The sequence below is a fragment of the Mastigoproctus giganteus genome, chromosome 7, assembly GCF_048544385.1.
Source record: "Mastigoproctus giganteus isolate SK-2022 chromosome 7, ASM4854438v1, whole genome shotgun sequence".
NCBI lineage: Eukaryota > Metazoa > Arthropoda > Arachnida > Uropygi > Thelyphonidae > Mastigoproctus > Mastigoproctus giganteus.
Genome location: NC_143581.1, coordinates 107,424,094 through 107,445,478, shown reverse-complemented (window position 1 = coordinate 107,445,478; position 21,385 = coordinate 107,424,094). Strand labels below are relative to the sequence as shown.

Below are 21,385 nucleotides of genomic sequence, written 5' to 3'. Positions count from 1 at the left end.
ATGCCGTTGCAGTAAATCTCCGAATTTTTGCGAATTTTAGGAGGCGCTGCATTTCTGCGTGGTGATGGTGGCGCTGAGTGAAGGAGTTGCGATGTCATGAGAATTCGCTTAAATTTTACAGCCGCTGTCCAAGAGAGAATTGCGAAATCCACTTTAAATACACCGCGTTCCAACTGCAGCCATGGTCGCCCGTGTGCCATCAGCTCGGTGCTCTGTTTCGAGACAAAATGCAGCGTCCCCACTGGAAACTGTTCTCCGTCCCCTCGATCTGCGAGGTAGACGCCACGTCAGCATTCTTGTGTCACGGTGCCTGTTGGGTTCGCGATAAGTCGGGGTCGACGTGTCACGAACAAAGCCGACTGTACTGATAAAGGTGCCGCTTCACTGTCGCTCTGATAAAGCAGCAGCACGCGTAACCTGGCAACGCCTCACCGCACCTCTCTCGGGGGTGTCAGCAACGCGTTGCACCATCCCTTGCCGCCTTGTCACTCGACGAGTGGAACTAGGTAGCTAGCGGGGAAAGAGTATAATTACGCAGTTCCATCAGCTGTTATAGCGTGCTGAGGCAAAAACTAGCTTTGGCTACTTAGACTGGCTTACAGTGTAAATCCTCCAAACCAGAGGAAATAACGACCTCTATCGACGATAATCATTAGTCAAATTCAGATAAGTTCTGAGAAAACTGTGGTTCGAAAGAAGTCGGCGCGCTTTCTGTTCTACAGGGGCTTCGGTTAGAATGAAAGATGACATGTTTTCTGTAAGTTCAGGCTGCAGTCACGGAACTAATCAGCTCCACGTCCTCAACACATTCCTCCTGCTTTAGAGAGTAGCGGCAATTCGGAGATCAGCCTAAGCTCTGTCCTTTTCTTTTTCGCGAGGTTGCAACTTGAATGGCTGATAAGAAGACATTGCAATAACGTGGGAAAAACTCAGGAAACACGCGTGTTCAGTAACCACCCATTATCTGAAATTTAAGTCCCTTAAGTCGAATAATAATTCCAATTTCAGCAAGCGAAGCTTGTTGAAAGAATTAAAGCGGGGATTGTGAAACAGTTGGTTAGAATTTACAAATATGGTGGGGGGTGGATTCATGCGCTGCATAGACAGCGGTTTGCCTCGATGACCTCCACAAACGTTGACTGCAACATTCATAATGATTATAGTCACTTGTTTTGTAAACTTGAAATGTCCTCATTTAATCCTCGAAGTTTTACGCAAACATCCCACCTACAGTACAGCAACATGACCTTGATAACAGCCATGGATGCAGATAAGTAAACAGCAGGAACGCGCAAGTACGAAGCTGCCACTAAATGATTATACGGGCATAACACTCTTATTATATTCCAAAGAAACTTATTTCTGAGCAGTATTAATCATTTGTCTTTTGTATTGCGTTTTTTTTTAGCTGCGCTTCTCTCTGGAAGCCATCATATTGCTGCTATTGGCATATTTATTATTGATGTGAGATTTCTGGGGATCAAATGTTGATAATGTGCAGTTCTAAATAATAGATAACACGAGATTGAGATGTTCTGATAAGTACAATACGGTATGATGGAAGCCACAGAACTTATTTTGTTTAGTTGAGGGGGCCTTTTGAATACAAGGCTAGTTCTCGTTGAAGTAACTGGCTCTCCCAGCCATATTTATTGGGGATTTGATGCTTATTATTTAATTGGAGGTGGGGGGTTATACAGGAGAGATATATATACTCTGTGAATTAATATTTTCACTTCTGAAGTGGTTTAATGCATTCACGACAAATATCCCTGTTTGTAAAAAGATAGTACTATTCCGGAGGGATTTTATACTGTTTATAAAATCCCATTCTTGAAGGGGATTTTGGTTAACATGCTATAGTGGATGGCTATCTTAATTTTTAAACCAGTGGTGGAATTCTCCAAGGTTCTGTTCTTTCAACCACTCTTTTCCTCCTGTATATTAATGGCTTTCTCCCATTGACGAGAAATCCTGTCCATAGTTTTGCTAATGACGATACATTTACACTTTGTTTTTTTGTGTAACTTCTCCAATGTCCACCACCAGTTCCTGGAATGCTGTTCACCACGTAATTCTCCAATGGAGAAAAGAAAACTCAGTCATTTTAACCCTTTTAAAGGTAGTAACCGCAGTACCACTACGGTATCAGTGTCATGAATACCTAACACAGATATTGCGCGATACTCATGTACTCCTGTGGAATACTTACAAACGTTGTTGTGTATTGTAATACAACGTTTACCCCCTAATGGAGATAGGCTTTGGAAAGCTCCTGCGTTTTGTTATTACTTTTATTTTATTTTTTAACTTTTATAGCTTTTAAATTATAGTATATAATATAGTTATAGTAAAATATCATTTCATTTTTATACTGTGTGGGCTCTTTAAATTATTTTTTAGCCACAGTAACATCGAAGTATGCAAACTGATGCGATTGCTGTTCCGGAGAGGCCTTTTTGGTAGTATTTCACATAAACTGGTGTTCAAAGAAAGTGCATCACCTAGGAATTTCACATTTCAAACCCTTTTTCGCGATGGTATGTTACATTAATGACTAGCATCACAAATAGAAATATAAACAAAAGATATTTATTGATAGTGAAGGCAAAGCTAAGTAACATTTGACAGGTGCACTCAAAATATTCCAAATTTGCAACCTTTATACAACAGTTTTGGTAAATACGACAGTATAGCTGAAATGTTATCAGAAGCCCTCATTTTGCTTCAGTTTATCATTTTAAATGGAAATCAAAATGAAAAGTTCACCAGGTGCAAACTAATATTTAGTTGAACCGCCTCTGGCGCTGATGACAGCAGCACACCGTTGAAGCATTGACAAGATCAATTTATGAAGATAATCAACTGATAGTTCCTGGTTCCAAACACGAATTATGAAGTTCACGAAGGGTCTTTATAGGAAGTTCTCTATAGGATTCAGGTCGGGGCTGTTTCCTGGCCTGCTAAGAGTTGTAATGGACCGTTCTTCCACCATTTTTTCACCTGTAACAAATGTAAACACATTACTGTCGAACCTCTAATGCAGAAATGAAGCTAAAGTAACTACAGAAGTACCTACTTAAACTCTTTGCCCGATGACAAGGAGCAGAGTCATCTGCAAGTGCAGTTACTTGGCAGGTTGAAATGGTCTCTAATGGCTGGCAGCAATTTGCCTTCCAGTATAGCCAAGTATTCATTGGCATTTACGGAACCTTTTATAAACTGCAGGTGACATACTCGCGATACGAAATGCACCCCCATATCATATGGTAAGGTAAGGAATTTCAGTGTAGACACCATACAGTCTGGATGGCACGTCTACGGCGAATTGTTTGTCTCCCATCAGAGCCATTCGGGTTGAATTTCTTCTCATCCGAGAAAATAACTGACTTCCACTGCTCGGGGGTACATTTGACATGCTCCTTACACCAAATTAATCGGGCCTTTTTCATTTTTTGTGTGAGGAGGGGCTTCTCAGGACGACGGGCTACAAGTCCATTTTTGAAGAGGCGTCTTCTGACTGTTACTGCACTTGCTACCACTCCTGTGTGTTATTCCCATTCGCTTTTCAACTCAGACGAAGAAGCTTTACGGTTTTTAAGGCTAAGCGCTTCAAAACGCTGTCCTCTTTTGACGTAGAGACTCGTTTTCGTCCGGTTCCTTTTTTCCTATCAGCAGAACCAGTATCCTTGAGTTTGGAAAGAATTGTACTCACTGTCGACTGATTACAAGACACTCTATAAGCAATACGACGGGAAGAACATCCTTCCTCACGTAAAGCAAGAATAAAGCACTCTTTCTTCATGGCGTCAACTGCACGTAACTTGCCATCCTGACACAATTAAAAAAAAATGACTGCAACTCTTGCAAAGCGTGCTTATATAGCTGAAAGTAACCGATGATGCAATATTGCATCATCACCTACGCGTTTCAATCTTATCTGATGCAATCTGCAAGAAATATTGCCATATACTTACGTTATTCGATCGATAATTACAATTTTAAGGGGTGATGCACTTTATTTGAACACCAGTGTTTATTTACTCTGACCTTTCTTAGCATAAGCACTGCTTCTGAATAAAAAAATAAGTGTTTCTTTTCTCGCGTTTTGCTTTTCTTCCTAACAGCTAATATGCTTCTGTGGAAATCACAGATCTGGCTTATTGTGAAATATAATTATATTTTGGGGGAGACCCCTCAAATTTTGGGCAGCGTCTCCAGAATTTCTCAAACATGTAGTCTCTGTCTACAAGAGGACAGCCGGGTTAGTTAATTGTTTCCATCTTCAACACTCATTCCGTTTTCTATCGTGGAGACGTTCAATTTATGCTGCATCCGTTTTCTATGATGTATATTTTCATGGACACTGTTGTTCACTGAATTATATGTAATTCAGCCTGTTTCCTTCAAACTATTCTGAACATATGCCTAATCTAGACGCGATCCATTCAACTTCAATCTTACCAAATTAACTTTCTTAATTTATCTCTTTAAGCTTCTGCTGTTTGGAACAACCTTCCTTCTCATATGTTTCTTGAAAATGGTAGCCTACAAATATTAAAGCACATTATTGCAAGTATCTTCTGATTCTCAAACTTCAGTCCATTCACGAAACACGGCAAAAGATCACCTGACTGTTGATGGCATTCAGGTTCAGAAAGCGAAGCCTGCAAGTATTTAGGAGTTGTGTGCGATGAAGACATTTCGGCAGTACTTCGAAACAGGATCAAAACGTTTTTCGACAGGAATTAACTCCACCAAAAAGCAGTTCGATAGGAATTAGATAGCTTTTCTTATTCATAACTCAGTTTGTCCAAAGACACCTTTACTCACTCTGACTGAAATCTGATCGTCTCACCTTCAAAATGTCAACATTTTCTTGGAACAGAATAGTGTATTTTGAGGTAGTTCAATAAATGAGCAATGAATTCGCATGTTTTCTTCAGTTCCATCATTATATTCAGCCGTCGAAATGAAACCCCTAGAAATAAACCATCACAATGAAAAACAGTCATATTCAGCCCTCGATACACTCCTGGAAATATTTAATCACAATGAAAAACAGTCATATTCAGCCCTCGATACACTCCTGGAAATATTTAATCACAATGAAAAACACGGTCATGTTCACTACATTTATTACACAAAGACTTCGCATCCCAAAACTAACAAACGATATTACAATCAGAGTTTAGAAGAAACACCAAAAGCAAATGGCCATCACTGTTCCGATCTAATCTAATCCTTCTCAGATAATTAAATAGAATGTATCGCTATAAAATAACGAGACTGCTACAATAAAATAAATATAATGAAGTATTTCGTACCTTACAAGTTAACCCCTTCAGAAGATGACTTCCAGAAACATCTGGATGTCAACTCGTTTTTTTTTTTTTTCTGAATGGGTTCACTTAAGTACACTTTTCAATTTAGGGAAGAGAAAACAGTCACAAAGGGATAGGTCTGGACAGTAGGGTGCATGTTCACACACACACATGGATTTGTTTCTGGGCGAAACTGGCGAACAGAGAGAGCGTTGTGTACATCAAGATCATTGTCTTGATGGAGCATCCAACCACAGTTCAGGTCTCTTCCTTCGAATTTTTTTCAATCAGGCTTGTCAGAACTTCAACGTAGTATGTTTGATTGACAGTCTGATTCGGTGGGACGTATTCATCAGTAATAATTCCTTTAATATTGAAGAAAACAAGAAGCACGGTTTTTGATTTTCATTTTGATATTCTTGGTCTTGGGGATTGTTTTGTCTTCCATTGCACTGATCTGACCGTCTTTTAGTTTCTGGATCGTACTGGAACAGCCAACTTTCATCACAAGTAATTACTGTACTCAGAAAATCTTAATTTTTTTTTCAAAATACTGAATCTTCAGAAACTTGGGAGTTTTCTCATTTATTGATTTCATTCAAAAATTTTGGCACTCACTTTTCTCATGCCTATATTTTCAGATAAAACTTGTCCAACTGTTTCTTTGTCCATATTGAGTTCTGATGCAACCATTCTAATGCCAAATTAAGCGTCCATCCAATTAAACGGAACGCCCATCACTTCAATCAGTGTCCTTACCCGGTCCACATTTTCATCAATTTTCATGGATAAAGGAAGGCCTGGTCATTCATCGTCTTCCACATTCTCTTTCTTCGGTCTAAAAATCTTTTATGTCATTCAAACACGCGAGCTCTTGACATACGAGTAGTATATTCCCCATAAACTTGACGTAACAACTCATAACTTTCAGTTGGCGTTTTCTTTAGTTGTTAAAACTTTGAGGTTGATTCGTTGTTCGATTATTTTGTCTGTCATTGTTCCGGAAAACTGCAAAAACACAAGGTAATGAAAAGCTGTCCCACTGCAAAGCGAATGAGCTTATTGGAACCTGACTTGGAATACAGACAACTAGAGAAAGGTTCAATGTCAACGGCTGTGCCTTTGTTTCACAAATAGCGCTTGGTGCGTAGCGGTTGTGCGCGCATTAACGACTTTGGAATGCACTACATATGTAGAATTTTCCCATATTTAGTAATACAGCAGAACCTAATAAATCGAACAACTTCGGAAACATAGCATGTTACGGATTTTTTAAAATTCTTTTTTTTCGAAGGCTTTGTATTCAGGGATAATACAATAACTCTGTTCTCTATAATCTCCACAAAACGATAGTTGCCAGCATTAAGCCAAACTGCTAATCCGTACTGTCAGATTTGTCCAGTGGGTAGCGAACTGGCCTCCGAAATAAAGGTCGTGGGTTCGAATGCTATCTGCGGTGTGGGTGCTGCAATTATCCTGTTTTTGTTTTTTATAATATGAAATATAAATAGTGCGATATGATTTCAGCAGTAGAATCTCCTTAAAATGTAAATGCATATTGCTGTTAAATACGCAGTGTGAACAAGTATGGATTGTCTCGCTAAATGGTTTATTTTATATGTTGCAAACACATAGCAACGAAGATATGCGGTCTAGGAAACATTGTTGTTTAGAAATTATTACATGAACATAATGCATAAATTTGGCACCTGCGGATTTTATTTATTTATGTTTTAAATCTGGCCAACCTATTTTCCTTGTCTCGTGTAGTTGACTTGGTATTTAATAATTACTACTGCAATCATAAAAGAGTTTAGCAGTAATTATTACATACCAACTTAAATAACAACAATATTAGCTATCAAGATGTTCAGAAAGTGCTGATATTCTTACAGTTATACACATTGAGTAGAAACTTTATTATATTCACGGTACCTAATAAAATGGCAACCCAGAACAACCAGGAACTGCGGGCCCCAGAACCTTCTGGAGTTGTCATCAAAACTAACCCAACGAGGTGACAGAAGCGGTCCGAAGGAGTACTGCCCATACTGACACGATTACTTCGCACTGTCGTTGAAAATTAGTTGGCTCGTTCCACTTCGTCCCACAGGCATTCAATTGGATTGAGGTCTGATGACTCAGCAGGCCACCACAGTAGGTGGCACTCACTCCCTTGTTACTGGAACCAGTTCTGTAAAATTATACCCTTGTTAGATGGCACAATATCCTGTTGGAAGAACCATTTTGAGTTGGACACTCTGCAATCATGGAGGGATGAACCTGGTCGGAAACAATTTCCAGGTAACTTATGGCATCCAAATGTTGCTCCACAGGTATCGAGGGACCCAAGTGCACCACAAAAACACTCTTCTCATACCATTACACAGCCACCACCAGGCTGGTGGTGGATGTGTACGATGGCTTTGTTGACACCTGTCAGGATTGGTCCAGGAAGTCATTCACCTTTCGCCATATGCTCCGTATTTGGTCCTCCTATAAATTTGAAACAGCAGGAACATGATTCGTCAGATCAGACCTTCCCCCCCCCCTAATCTTGCGCTGTTCAGTGTTGGTGTTCCTAAGCCCACTGTAACTGTACCTACTTCTGTTTTTTTTTTTTTTTTTTCTCCTGGCAGGAGTAGAACCCGGTTCGGTCGTCGGCTGTGATCCTCTGGCAAGATATAACGAATGTGCGCTCTGAAATTCCTGTTTGGTTACCACTGTTGCACAGTGGCTTGTTATTCCAATGACTGTAGCCTTCTGTACCCTGTAGAAAATTTTCCCCAGCTTCCTTTGGATGTTATTTGGTCATTGGACTAATCTCGATACACCCAAGACAGACACCTGTCAGTGTTACTCGAAAACCCAGCAGCGTTGCCGGTTGCGGTTATTCACACCGGTGCATCTGGCACCGACCACAATGCCAGCATTCAAAGTCACTTAAATCTTTCCCCTTGTTTATGGTCGCAGTGAACTGCAACATCCATCATCCTTTCGTGTCTATCTATCTGCTTTATATCGCATGATACGAACCTATGAAAAAAGTGTAAGTGTACACTTTTTTTAATCTTAAACTAAGCATTTAATCCCGATTTATTTTGCAATTTTGCTGTCCCAGAGTTTAATGGGCATAAAACGATGCATCTTGTAAATGGGAAAAAAATAAAAAATAAATAAATAATACTTGAAGAATTTATGTTCCAAAAACGTTGTTTGGGGTAGTTAGTTACTTTAAGGTAAAATGAAAACTGGCGCTGGGTATATTGGCTGCGTTCAGCAGTTAAAGATTTTGAGTGAGAATAGCTGTAACCAAGGGTAAAAATAAATTTAAAATTTTTGTTTTTAAAGTTTTTAAAAGAAAACCTAAAAAAAAAAAATAATTCTAGGTAGCTTCTACTATCATTATTCTCGCATACAGATATTCTGAGGGACTAAAACATTGCTATATAGTACGTTGAACTAAGCAGATGGCAGCCATATTGAAAACGCCGCCGTAGCCGAGTGGTCAAACGAGACAATACAGTAATATACGTTTGTGAGTTGACAGAGTTCTAGCCTATGGTCAACTCACACGTAAAATAGGTGCTCAACATATATTGACTGTGAAATATGTGCCCTTTTTCAATCCTCTCTCTCTCTCTCTCTCTCTCTCTCTCTCTCTCTCTCTCTCTCTCTCTCTCTCTCTATCTATCTATCTTATAAACTCTTCTGACCTTATGCGGTCTTCCTTCTGAAGTATAAACAAAGAATTTATCCACTTCTTCGTGTCTTTCTTCTTTTTTTCTTCCTTGAACTTTTTATTTTATTTATTTGAACTTTTGGAATCACTTACTAAAATTTAACAATGCGAGAATCTAAAGCTATAGAAGTCACCATCCTCTTCATACAAATAAGGAGATTTATCCCTTTTAAACATACTTGGTGGTATTCTTTCTTAAAGCGCTGTCTTCAAGTATTGCGGTGAACTCTTCCCAACGTTTCACTTTTTTTGTTTTCTTTTCTTCTTTTTTAGCTTCTTCTGCTATCTGCGAATCGAAGTTTACTTCTATAAGTCATTCAGACTTCCTATCCCGGGTTCGCTCTTTTAGACAAGGAAACGGCCAGAAATCAATAGTGCAGGGTTTTTGGTGGTATAGATCTGAAGCAGGGTAGAAACTTATCGGAAAAACGTACCGAATCGGCAAAGTTGGAATTAACTGGAAGCAATGGTGCATTTGTGACAGGAGTAGTATGAACCCTGAATGGCTCGCATCTTCAAATTAGATCCCGAATGTTTTTCCAGAACTTCGAGTAGAACTAAACAATAATTTTCCAAGATGGCACAACCTCCTGTAACACTTCGTTTTGTATTAGAGAAAATTATTAGTATCTTTCCGGCAGATCTTATCCACTTGGCTTTTATTATTATTATATTTTTTTATTTTTTGGATGGGGAAATCGGAGTGTACTTCTATACGAGACGTTTCGCTTAGGGTTCATAGTTGAAAGACCAGCTCTCATTACCTTGATAACTGTTTTCATCAGAGGTTCCATCTACAACAACCGTGGCTTTGAACTCTGCATAAACATCCACTCCGGAAGCCAAACGCGTTTGGACTCCGCCATCAACAACACGCTACTGTTTATGTGAAGTTGTTCTGAGAACTGCTACCAACGTTGCAGTAATGTTTTGAAATGTCACACTCCACCTGTAAGGGAAAAAAAATTACCCTCAGTTATTTTAGGATAGTCCTCGTATTTCTAAATCTAAATCTACAGATTCGCCAGCAGTCCTCGGCAATGCGGAACTGAGACTAATAAACCAGTTCAAAAACAAACTGTCCATTTAACACTATGTTCCTTGTGGAATGCTTAGAAATAGATTTATTCCTGTCTCCTAAACCTGAGATAAATTGCTCGTAACTGATATACATTTTTGTAAATAGATTTTAACGATAACTAAATTATTTAAAAAATTGCACGTTTCATAATGTAAACTTAAAGGAATAATTTGACGATGCCTGTCTTTAAGCAGATAGTTCGTTCTATTGTTACGCTTCTGGCAACACTCCTTTTTGAGAGCAAAAAAAAAAAAAAAAAAAAAAAATCTGGTCCAAAATTGCCACGTAAAGTCATACATACATACTCGTATATTCATAGGGTAACTTTTGCATCGCGAGGAGGTGTTTGAATGTAACCGGACGTTCGCTTTTTTTCCCAAATGACACGACTGGGAATGTTTGCATTGCAGTGCCACACAAAAGAAGAAATCAGCCTCATTTATCCAGAACACAATAGTTAGACGATCTCCGTTTTTATCTAGTCTTGAAAAACATACACTGGTGTGCAAAATTTAAGGACCAGTCAGGTTTTCACCTGTAGCTTCTCATAGGAGTGGCCCGGATATGGGAAAAGCATACCAAAGGAACCTCGTGAGGTACAGAAATGAAGGAAACAACACCGACACAACAACGGAAACAAAACGAACGGTACAGAGGGACTTTATTCAAAAATGGCAACATAGCACTGGCTGCCGTGATACTGATGCATCACTGCCAAAGATGAAACAAAGGGAAGATTTGGTCTTCAGTAGGAGATATGGCCCCCCCCCCCTAATGTCGATGCAGACTTTGCACCGCCTGTCCATACTTAGAACAACGTTGTTGATAAGTTCTTGAGGTAACATCGTCCATTCCTCTATCAGCACCATCGTCAGCTGGTGAACATTTTCTAGCGACACGGTAGGCGTCTCCCCAGAGCGTCCCATATGTGTTCGATGGGATTTAGATCTCTGGAACGGGCAGGCCAATCCATGCGAACAATGTCCTCACTTTCCAAAAGCATATCAACAGCTGCAGTGCGATGGGGTGTGGCTTTATCATCCATAAACACGAACTCGGGACCAATTGGCACCTCGGAACAGACGCACATGGGGAAGGATTACCTCAGTACGGCACCGCCTTCCAGTATCTGGAGTTGTGTACGTCCATCCAAGATAGGTATAGGTATGTTGAGGGTCTGACAGCTCCGGGGATTTCTCCCATCTCCGCGTATGTTCTATGTATCGAGTGACAGTACCCTGTCTATGCCAGAGGTTTAAAAATAATGTATGGGTCATGTGGTATGTAGCCGACCGGGCTAGCCGAGTGGGTAAAGTACCTGCCCGGCAACCCAAAGGTCGCGGGTTCGATTCCCGCCTCGGGCTTGGATCAAAGTACTGCAAAAACCTTGGGAGGTGCAATATGGCCACAGAAGCCGATGCGCCAACAAACTACCAAATCAAAAAAAAAAAAAAAATGTGGTATGTAGTTTGTTGTGCCCATTGTTCATCCGGCCTGTTGGCCACCGGACCCCCAGTGGGACCCGGCGTTACCATACCTAGCGACGGGGACGCCGGCCGGGTGTACCAAGAGCCTAATTATACTCTGGCAGGTCCTGCCACTTACTTTCCTGGGATTTCGGTGACTAGGACCTAAAATAAAGGTTGGAGTTATTGGTGTTGATTTAAGTAAAATTGCATTTGGAAAGCGCTGCGTGGGGTTTTACGCTGAAAGAACTATTTCTAGAGAGCCTAAAAGGTCGGGCAAAATTTGATGTGATTTAAATTTGGACATGTGGGGCAGTCGCTGTACAAGAGAAAGTAATGGGAAGGAGGGTGTGGATGGGGGAGATGAAATAGGAAGAAGAAGGGGTCGGATAGGAAGGTGATCCCCCATTTTAAGTGGGGCATGCCCATGCCCCACGACATGGGGAGGCGAGGAGAGGGAAAAAAATAATAAAAATAAAAAAATAAATAAATAATAATAATAAATAAATAAAAAAAAATTAAAAAAATATATATGGGGAGGAGAGGAGAAGAACAAATACCCCCTCCCCTCCCCGAAAAAAAAAAAAAAAAAACCCGCACAAGGGAGTGCAGTTTTGGGTCGACAGTAGGCCAACCAAATCATCCTAAAGTCTTGACTTTCTGTTGTAAGCTAAGTTTTTTTTTTTTTTTTTTTTACTTGTTTGACCTCCTGCATTCTTTCTAGTCGGGTTGCCTTTGGTATATTTCTATCATTGTTTTCCTTCTAGAAAATAGATCCTGGGCATATTGACTGAGTGCCTTGTAGTCCTCCTGAGTGTCTAACAGTCTGGGTTCTTGGTTGTCTGGGATATATTGGATTGCTGTTATTAGGCGTAGTCGTAGGTCATCATACAAATCGCACTCAAACATTAAGTGTCTCCAGGACTCTGGGTTGCCACAGGTACAGTCTGCGTTATTTATGATGCCAAGTTGGTGAAGTTTAGCTTTAAACGGGCCGTGCCCTGTAAGGAGGAAGGTGGTATTTCGACCAGGGTGAAACCACGCTGGCGCCTTAGGGTACAGCTTGGTGACAGTGGGGAGGAATCTTCTGGTCACTGCACCTTTTTCTGTGTTGCTCCATCTCCTCTGCCAAATCTGGACGAGGTGGTCGGTGATTCTTCTCTTCTCACAGTTGTGGTCATTAGTGATGTCAGTGGTGAGGTCATACATTGTAGCCGATATGTTTCTGGCAGGATGGTAGAGCAGACCACAGTGGATAGCTTCGAGATCCAGGGGCAGAACTCCTACCAGGACTTGGAGGGCAGCCGTGCTAGTCGTTCTAGTTGCTCTCGACAACTAGAACGACTAGATAACGCCTCCCCAGACGAGAACACCTCGACCGCCATATCAATCCTTTTCAGTGATGTTTGTGGGGCGATACCGTGTGCCAACCTCTCGCCAGATTAGCTGACGTTCAGAATCGCTGCTGAGACTGAATCTACTCCCATCAGTAAAGAGTACCTTAAGTAAAGATTTTGTAGTTGTAACCTTTATAAATAGTGTTGGTTCTTAAGTTTTGCACACCAGTGTATGTTGGCAAAATCCTACTTAATTACATGATTATTGGGAGTTATTGATTGAATGAACAGACTTTTATATTATACAGATTAGCCTTAACATTTGTGACATCTTAACATTGCAACTTCCTGGATAAATCTCTTGAATATTTCCCATAATGAACTCATATCCAATAGCGTATAGTTTTATCTCCAGTTAATGTCCAAAAATTAATTCAATCTATTGTAATCCCTCACCTCTCTTGAAATTGAAGCCCTCGCCTTTTCCTTTGTCTACAGATAAACTCTTTGGACACACTGTCCATTTTATGACTTTGTAGTCATCTGCCGCTATTGGTTCCTGTCCTGTCAAGTTTTTATTCAGTTTGGATGCTTGGTGAGAACCTGATCGATGTTATTAGAGCCCCTTGTACTTTCCCTGATATATTGGAATAAGTATCACGTCCGTGGAGTTTATAGTTAAAGATACAATACGGTATCACCACGATAAGAATCGAATCATTAAGGAATTTCAACATAGATTCATTAAAGACATGTCTTGCCTGACGAATTCGGCTAACATTTTCCATAACTGCAGTTAATGTTTCGTCCGTTATTATATTGATTTCAGCCTTGATGTTATCACTGAGTAATTGAGTTCACTAAGTGTTCATGGTTTTGAACGGTACATTCTCTTCTTTAGTTGTCCCCATAAGAAAAAGTCAGATCTGGAGATCGAACAGGGCAGTTAATGTCTGCACAGTGGGAAATTAATCCGAGTGGTTCTGCGCGAGGTTGCACAATTACACCTGCTTTGAGTGACCGGGGTCACTCAAAGCAGTTGCACGTATTTATTCTGTAACTGCTAAATATGGTTTTTCGTATTTGCTGTATCTTGTAAACTCCTCTGACAGTGTGTTCGTTCCTCAGTATAAACAGAAAATTTATTTACAGTATTTATTTCTCTCGATTGGATCTGGCTGTGTGGTAGGTGGCTCCATATTATTGAAACCGCAACTCCAGTAGTTTAATGTCCTCCAATTCTGGCTGACGAAAATTTTCTAACATAGGTCGGACCTTTCGCCGTGATGATATTCAAAGCACTGTCCAATTATTTGTATCTGCATGGTTCCGAAACCACTCGGTTATAATGGGGGTATAGTTTTCTTTGTACTTTTTTCTGTGGCTCACAATCACCAACTATGTTCTTTCACGAAACCACTTAAATGAAAATGTGCTTCGTCAGACCTGAATTTTGGAAATCTGAGCATCATCCGTGAAGAGTTCTGAGAGATTCCTTGCAAATAACAACTGAGTAACATTGTCGTTTGGACGGATTTCTTGGATAAGATGTACTTTGTAGTTCAAAACTTTAGGGCTTCATCCATAATTTGTGTCATCGAATTTTCAGCGATCGAAGTTGTAAGAACCCTTTCTAGCTGAATTTTTCGGCTGTGTTCAAAATTTTGCCTTTGGTATGCTCTTTGATTGGTGACAATAGAACAATTGTTTTCAAAATATATTTCCATAAATTTGAGAATGCTGTTGAGTTGTCCATTTCTCCATGATATAAATTTTTATTTTCACCTTTTATTCCAGAAAAAAAGGAGCGTCATTACTACAAAATCACTAAATGAATTTTGGAAGACCATTTATATCTATACTTTAGTAAAACCTTTGATCCTTCGTCATATTCATCAGTAATGTCATCTATATACTTGATTATTAAAAATAAGAGATACTTTATTAACGACCGTTCCATTTCATAAAATTTTCCATTTCGAGCCATGGTTTAAAGTGAAACGTTACGTTTGAAAATTGATTACAATTGTAGCAAAGATAATAATAGTGAGCCTCTCCCACTGAGGTCTGGCTTAAAACAGCCACGTTCGCAATCTGTCCGATGCCGATAAAGGGAACTCTTCTGTCACAGGAACAGGAAGTGAAACACCGTCCTGTCAGAATGGGATGCGACAATAGTTCTTTGTTAGGATTCACTTATGGGAGTGGGGTGGTTGCTGCAGAACAAAATTGATAGGGGGGAACCACCCATGACCACGAAAGCCTCTCCGGTATGATCGTTACGCTATGATTATGATCTCATTGGTGTCAAGGATGACCACTCTGACGTCACAGTTAAAGGTACTTTTCGGTCCAACTATGGAGAAAATAAGCAACTAAGATTGAAAATCGTTAAACGGAAACAGGTAGGATAAAAGTACGGCTAGCAAGTGCAATGCGCAATAAGTATGGAAAGATTTTTGTTGAGTTGGTAGATGTAAAGAATCAGAGTGCTGCATAATCCATTCGATCTCATGCTATATGACAGTTATCTAATAACTCTACCTAAATTATAATATATTACATGCGCATGTAATGGTTAGTTGGTTTGTAATAGTATTAAGCTACATTATTGCTAAATATACCAGAATTGATCAACAGTAGAATTAGCTTTTATATGAACAGGGCTTCTTTCGTAATACATAAATAAAATAAGTTTCGGAAAGCTGTGGAAATCGGTAGACCCCCCCCCCCCCCTCCCCACCTGAAGGGATACAGGTTTATAACTTCTGGAACGGCATTCTAGTGCTCTCCAGCAGATATATATATATATATAATAGGCCTTCACAGCTCCGAGTGTTTAATTCACTTTTATTTAATAGTTTAGGTATCACTTTGGTCACTTCAAAACTATTACATATTACTACAAGTATTTTATATTAAATCGAAACATTGATATTATAAAAAAATCACTATATTTATTATCGTTTTACGTAGAATTAATGCGTAAAGATCCACAAAATATAAAAATTATGAGGCTTCCATCCCGCAATGGATTGATAATGGCTGCAGTTTAGCTTACCTTTTACAACTACTTTTTTTATTGGCTGAAAATAACCATTAACATTTCATTTGTCTCGTTTAACCAAGATTGATGCCCGCAACTTACAGAACCATACAAAATTACAAAATTACAAAAACTTACAACTTACAAAATCATAAAAATATTTGGTTTCCGTAAACTTGGTACGTTCCCTTCTGTCTTTGTCTTGCGTTTTGCGTTTAAATAGCCAATCAAATTCTGTCCTTTTTTAATATGGGTATCATGAGACTTGCTTTGTCTTCTCTGCGAGTTGTAATTATTTGATATTTAGCGTTCTTGTGCAACTCCTAGTAATAAATATACTGTAATAACTGTTGTGTTCAGAAAATAAAAATACGGGGGAACGGAAAATCATAAATGTAAGAAATGTGATCTTTGTATTGAATATTGGGTATTTTGCAGTTCTTCCAGCCAGTCTGGAAACTTTTTTTCCCTTACTAGTAGTATTTCAATCCGTACTGCCAGCATCCTGTATGCAGCTGACATTGAGCCAACGGCCGGAAAGGCCGAAAGAGAAACAGCTATTAATTTTCAAAGCGAATTCCATTTGACAGGTGAGCGTACTGAGAATCAAAATCTCTGAAAAGTGTAGAGTCCCCATGTTTGAACAGTCACCTGCCGACCTCTGTGGACTGGCACCTCATCACGTGAAAATAGTCATTCGATTAACTCTTTACCTTCTTTCCCACCAATCACTAAATGAGATATTAGGTTATGTTAGGTGTGCATTTAGTGCCAAAGCAACTAAGGCCATGAAGCATCAGCATATTGTGTCTGTAATTGCTTGTGTTCTTTAGTCGGTTTGTATTTGCTGGACGAAAAACCTTGGTTTTCGGGAGAGATAAACAAGCAGCCCTCACCCGAGACCGACTAACCCAGCCACTTTGTGAAAAATTGCTCGCGTCATTGACCTTTGACCAACGTCATTAACCAACTTAGACCTTTTCCACCTGGTATGGGAGGACGATGATTATAACCACTGTGGTACTCACGAGGGCTCTAAATGACAGGTGATTACTATTTTAACAGAGTCAAAAAATAAAATAAAATAAAATAAATAAATTAATTAATTAATTCAGTTGGAGTGAGAGTTCGGATATTAGTACTTAGTATTATAATGGCTGAATGATGGAAGGAAGGGGACTTTTTCTGCATCTTCCGTAAAAAAAGGGGGAAATACTTACTTCCCCCGTCTCCAAACAATGACTATCCGATTCCTATATGAAGTTTATCAAACTCTCCATCTCAATCACTGTGGCATGTAAACGTGATCTACATCACTTTGCCAGAAGGTAAACTCATGAAATCCAACTTTCCGTTGTTCCACAAAAAAAATTTATATTTTTGACCCCAAGTTCTTGTTTCTCTTACTAATGAAAATACACCTCCTTCGTTCATTTTACCGTTTTCCCCTCAGGATCTTATACACTGTATGCCCTGGAAGTGTCGTTGCCAAGGTTTGAAGTTTGCGCCTTCTAAGCACTTTTTCCAAATGGATATATTGAGTAGCATCCCTCACCAATCTGGTTGCTCTTCTTCTCTATTTCTTCAAGTGTGGCCTCCAGACCTGAACACAATATTCTAAATGAGGCCCCATTATCGTCTTATGCAAAGGGACAATGACATCCTGTTCTCTTCTTGCCAATGTACTATATACCACAGACAGAACACTGCGTGCTTTTCTAGCCTTTTGTTTGCAACGAATTCAAAATTTCATATGGGACTGAATCGTAGTCCGAGGTCTTCTTCGTCCAAAACTACTTTTAACCCCTGTTCTTTGGCTTATAATTAACACCTGGAGATTCTGCAAAATTTCACATTCAGAAGCATTAAACTCCAGTTGCCATTTTTAAGACCAAATGTGCAACCGATCTAAGTCATTGTGAAGCAAAATGGCCTAGTTGTGGTTGTCAGCTACCCTTTCTAACTTCAAATCATCAACAAAATCTTTGTCAACTTTCAAGTGCACTCCTCAGATTCCTTACATGTCGCTTCATATAAATTCATCTGACTTCTTAACGATGAAAATATTTTATTTGATTGGATTGGCTCTGCTTTGGTCGTTGAAATGGATATATATTTCGCTGATTGGTTTTAGATCCATTTCTAATTCGCCGGATTCCGATTTTCCATTTCTTTATTCGTATTATTTTCGGTTTCAGTCTCTTCTATTGAAGTATACTTTTCTCTGAAAATTCGTTCCATTATCGATTTCGCGTAATTTCATTTTTATTTGCCATAGCAAAAAAAAAAAAAAAAAAAAAAAAACATTATTAATCTCATTTAATTTATTTGGCTTGCTTACATATCTAATAAGGGACACTAATACTTTATCTGTATATTTAAAAAGCTGCTGTTTAATTTCCTTTTTAAAAGCTTATTACTTAAAATGGAATTTTGTCTTTCCAAATTACGAAAGAGGAATCTAAAACTTCCTTCACTTGTTAGTAGATTTGCGTGATGGTTACTATATGCTTCAACTGCTAATCGCACGGGTTTTAAGCAGTTTAATATATCTTTTTGGTCGATTTTTGGATATCTGCCCTTCCATAGATAAGAGAGCTTTAATTCCACGAATTAATGGAAGTAAAGCAATGAATGTAAAGCAATTTAGTCACAGTTAACCCTTAACTGTGACTTCATATTGCGCATGCACTGACCCACATAGAAGGGACTGAAATTATGACGAACTTAGGGAATACAAAATCATTTAATCCGGGAACTATCGCCGTTCTCGTGGCGAAAGCGAGATATTTTTCTGATTGGACGAGAATATAGATTAATATTAGACGAAGAAAGTGAAATGGCTATTTACAACTGTACTTAAAAAAAAAAAAAAAAATAGGCATTTTAAAATAAACTATGTAGCAGTCTGTGTATTACAAAAACAAAAATCTCAATTTTGCGGGAATTTTAAAGTTACGATTTTTCCCCGGGAATTCTCGAGAAGAATCCCTATTTCCAGGCATGTCCGTTTACGACCACTCTATCTCCTATCTTTTGGCCAGCCCTTAAAATAGGGAAGGATCTTACCAGCAATCCCAATTTGCTCCATAATTTCCCCACAACAGCCTTTAATGGGGAACTGTATCAATAGCTCTATTGAAGGCAAGGTGAATAATGTCAGTTTTTTTCTTTATTTTTTATTACTTCATCATAATAATTAACAGGTTGAGCAAGGCAAGTCCCCCAACTCCCCTTCAGGAACCCGTGTTCTGTGCATTAAGAATACTGTTCGTATCGATATTGGTCCAGTATCCTTAACCACAGACTCCTCCGTGATCTTTCCCACTAATGAAATCGATTTCACTGACCTATAGTTGTCCATCACATTATCTGGTTCCAGTTTCCATTTCTTGACTTCGCTTAATTTTTTTCACTCGAATTCTCTCTAACTTCTTCCATCTCTCGTGGGATATTTTAAAACGCTAATTAAAACACTAATTTCCGTTTACTCTTCTGCATTTAAGCCCTTAACGATAATTTTTCATATTTGAATGTGGTTCATCCTTAATGGCAATTACAGAAACAACGATTCCTCTGACAGGATGACGAGTGCAAATTGGTCTGAAACCAGTCATCATCATCTGACATGAGTCGATTCGTCCACGGGACACAACAAATAACAAAAATATAATAAATAAATAAAGAAACCGAAGTCGTCTACTCAATGATCAACGAAAAAAAAAAAAAAAAAAGGCATTCGCGCGTCTTTGATACGACGGACATCTCTCGCGTTCGCCTCTCCCATAATTCTTCCAAGCCCCTAGTTTAGTGTGACACTTTACGGTTTTCGCAGATCAACTGATAAAAATCGGAGGGCGTAAGGCCAAGGAGACAGTAGGATCGCCTTGGACCTCTCGCATCAGTCCAGCGGCCCGGAAATGTCTCATCAAGGAATTCCCGCACGCGTTTAGCGCAGTGCGGCTGGGCGCCATCCTGTTGGAATGTTGTCCTTGACAGCTTGCTTGCGTTAACTGTCTGTGGGCTCATGAAAAAAAAAGAAAAAAAAAAAAAGCGCCACCAATAACTGGTCGACATCTTAACACATCCGATGTGGCTAGTTTAGTGGTTCGAAAACAACGTCATAATTATTCCAACCAACCCTAAATACCCGACTAAGTTCACACAGACAGAGTTGCCCATCGCTATTCGCACCACATAAAACTGCCGCTCCCGTCACTGGCGAAGTCTTTTTGTTCCGATACCACGCTCTAAATTTAATCTCTAAAGGAAAATAATTTCCACCTTCCTGTCGCTTTTCACCCTTCTCCTTCCTGACGTCCTTCGCGTAATGTTTACAAAGACGTCAGAGCTGGTGACCTCTCGCTCAACTCTGGAAATCTCTGCCGCTGCACATGTACCTTTCTCCACTGCACGATTACCTCACCGTGTTCCTGTTTTGTTGCTCTGTCTAATTAAATTTCTCCACCTTCCGATTAATGATACTTCCATGTGGGTTTCTTTTTTCTCTTTGGAACGAGTCAAGGGTTATTGATTCATCTTCCTTCGTCGTACTATTTTCATCATTCCGTTTCCTTTCCTCGGCACTCTTCGGTGATTGCAACAAGCAACAAAAATACCGAACGGTTTCCCACTCGATATCAAGTTCCTGGAAGCGCAAACATTTGGGAAAGACTAATGGCGCCGAGACCACCTTGATATGATTTGCGAAATTCTTGTCTCTAGAAAATAATGAAAAGTGATGGGAGAACTCTTTTGTATTATAAGACAGTGATACTTTGGTCGTCCTAATTTTGATTTACACGCCCGAGTACGACGTTCCCTCATTAAGGGCTTAACCACCACTTGCGAAGGATCTAAAGTCTGCCTCTCGTCTGACTGGTTAGTACAAAAGTATTCAAATTAGTTTATTATCATCATCTCGAGCAATGGGATGGGAACAGCTTTATGTTTCCATTACCTCGTCCATAGCTAACTGGAACACGCTCTGCTTCTGAACTGCATTCGTTATTTTCTTCCTTTCTTTCTTGTCGTGTTCGGCAGTTTTTCACGAACTTGCTTGTGGCGAGTGTTTCCAAGGGCAAGTGGGACCAGCACAGCGCCGCAAATGTCGGATGAACGTATTTACAAGTCATTTAAGTATACATGTGTTTACAGCTCTGCGAATCGCATGAAATAGGATTCTACAGCGAAGAGTCGCTGCAGCGCTCTACGAAAGTTGAAAAGTACATAAACTTAGTGCCAAACCCCACGCTGTGCTCAGCAGCTGTCTGGGGAAGGGCAACAGAGGAAGCAACATGTACTGGAAGAAGTCAGAATACCAGCAAACAGGTCTATACGGGAAGTGCTTTATCAGCAGACCTCCAGTCGCGAGCCAACGCAGAAACAT

General features: G+C 39.6%; 1 protein-coding gene across 1 annotated transcript in view; it reads left to right on the top strand.

The window, feature by feature from the left end:
* LOC150083136 (uncharacterized) overlaps positions 1-21,385 on the top strand; it is a 150,513-nt gene that overhangs the window by 22,620 nt on the left and 106,508 nt on the right. The window lies entirely within an intron of this gene.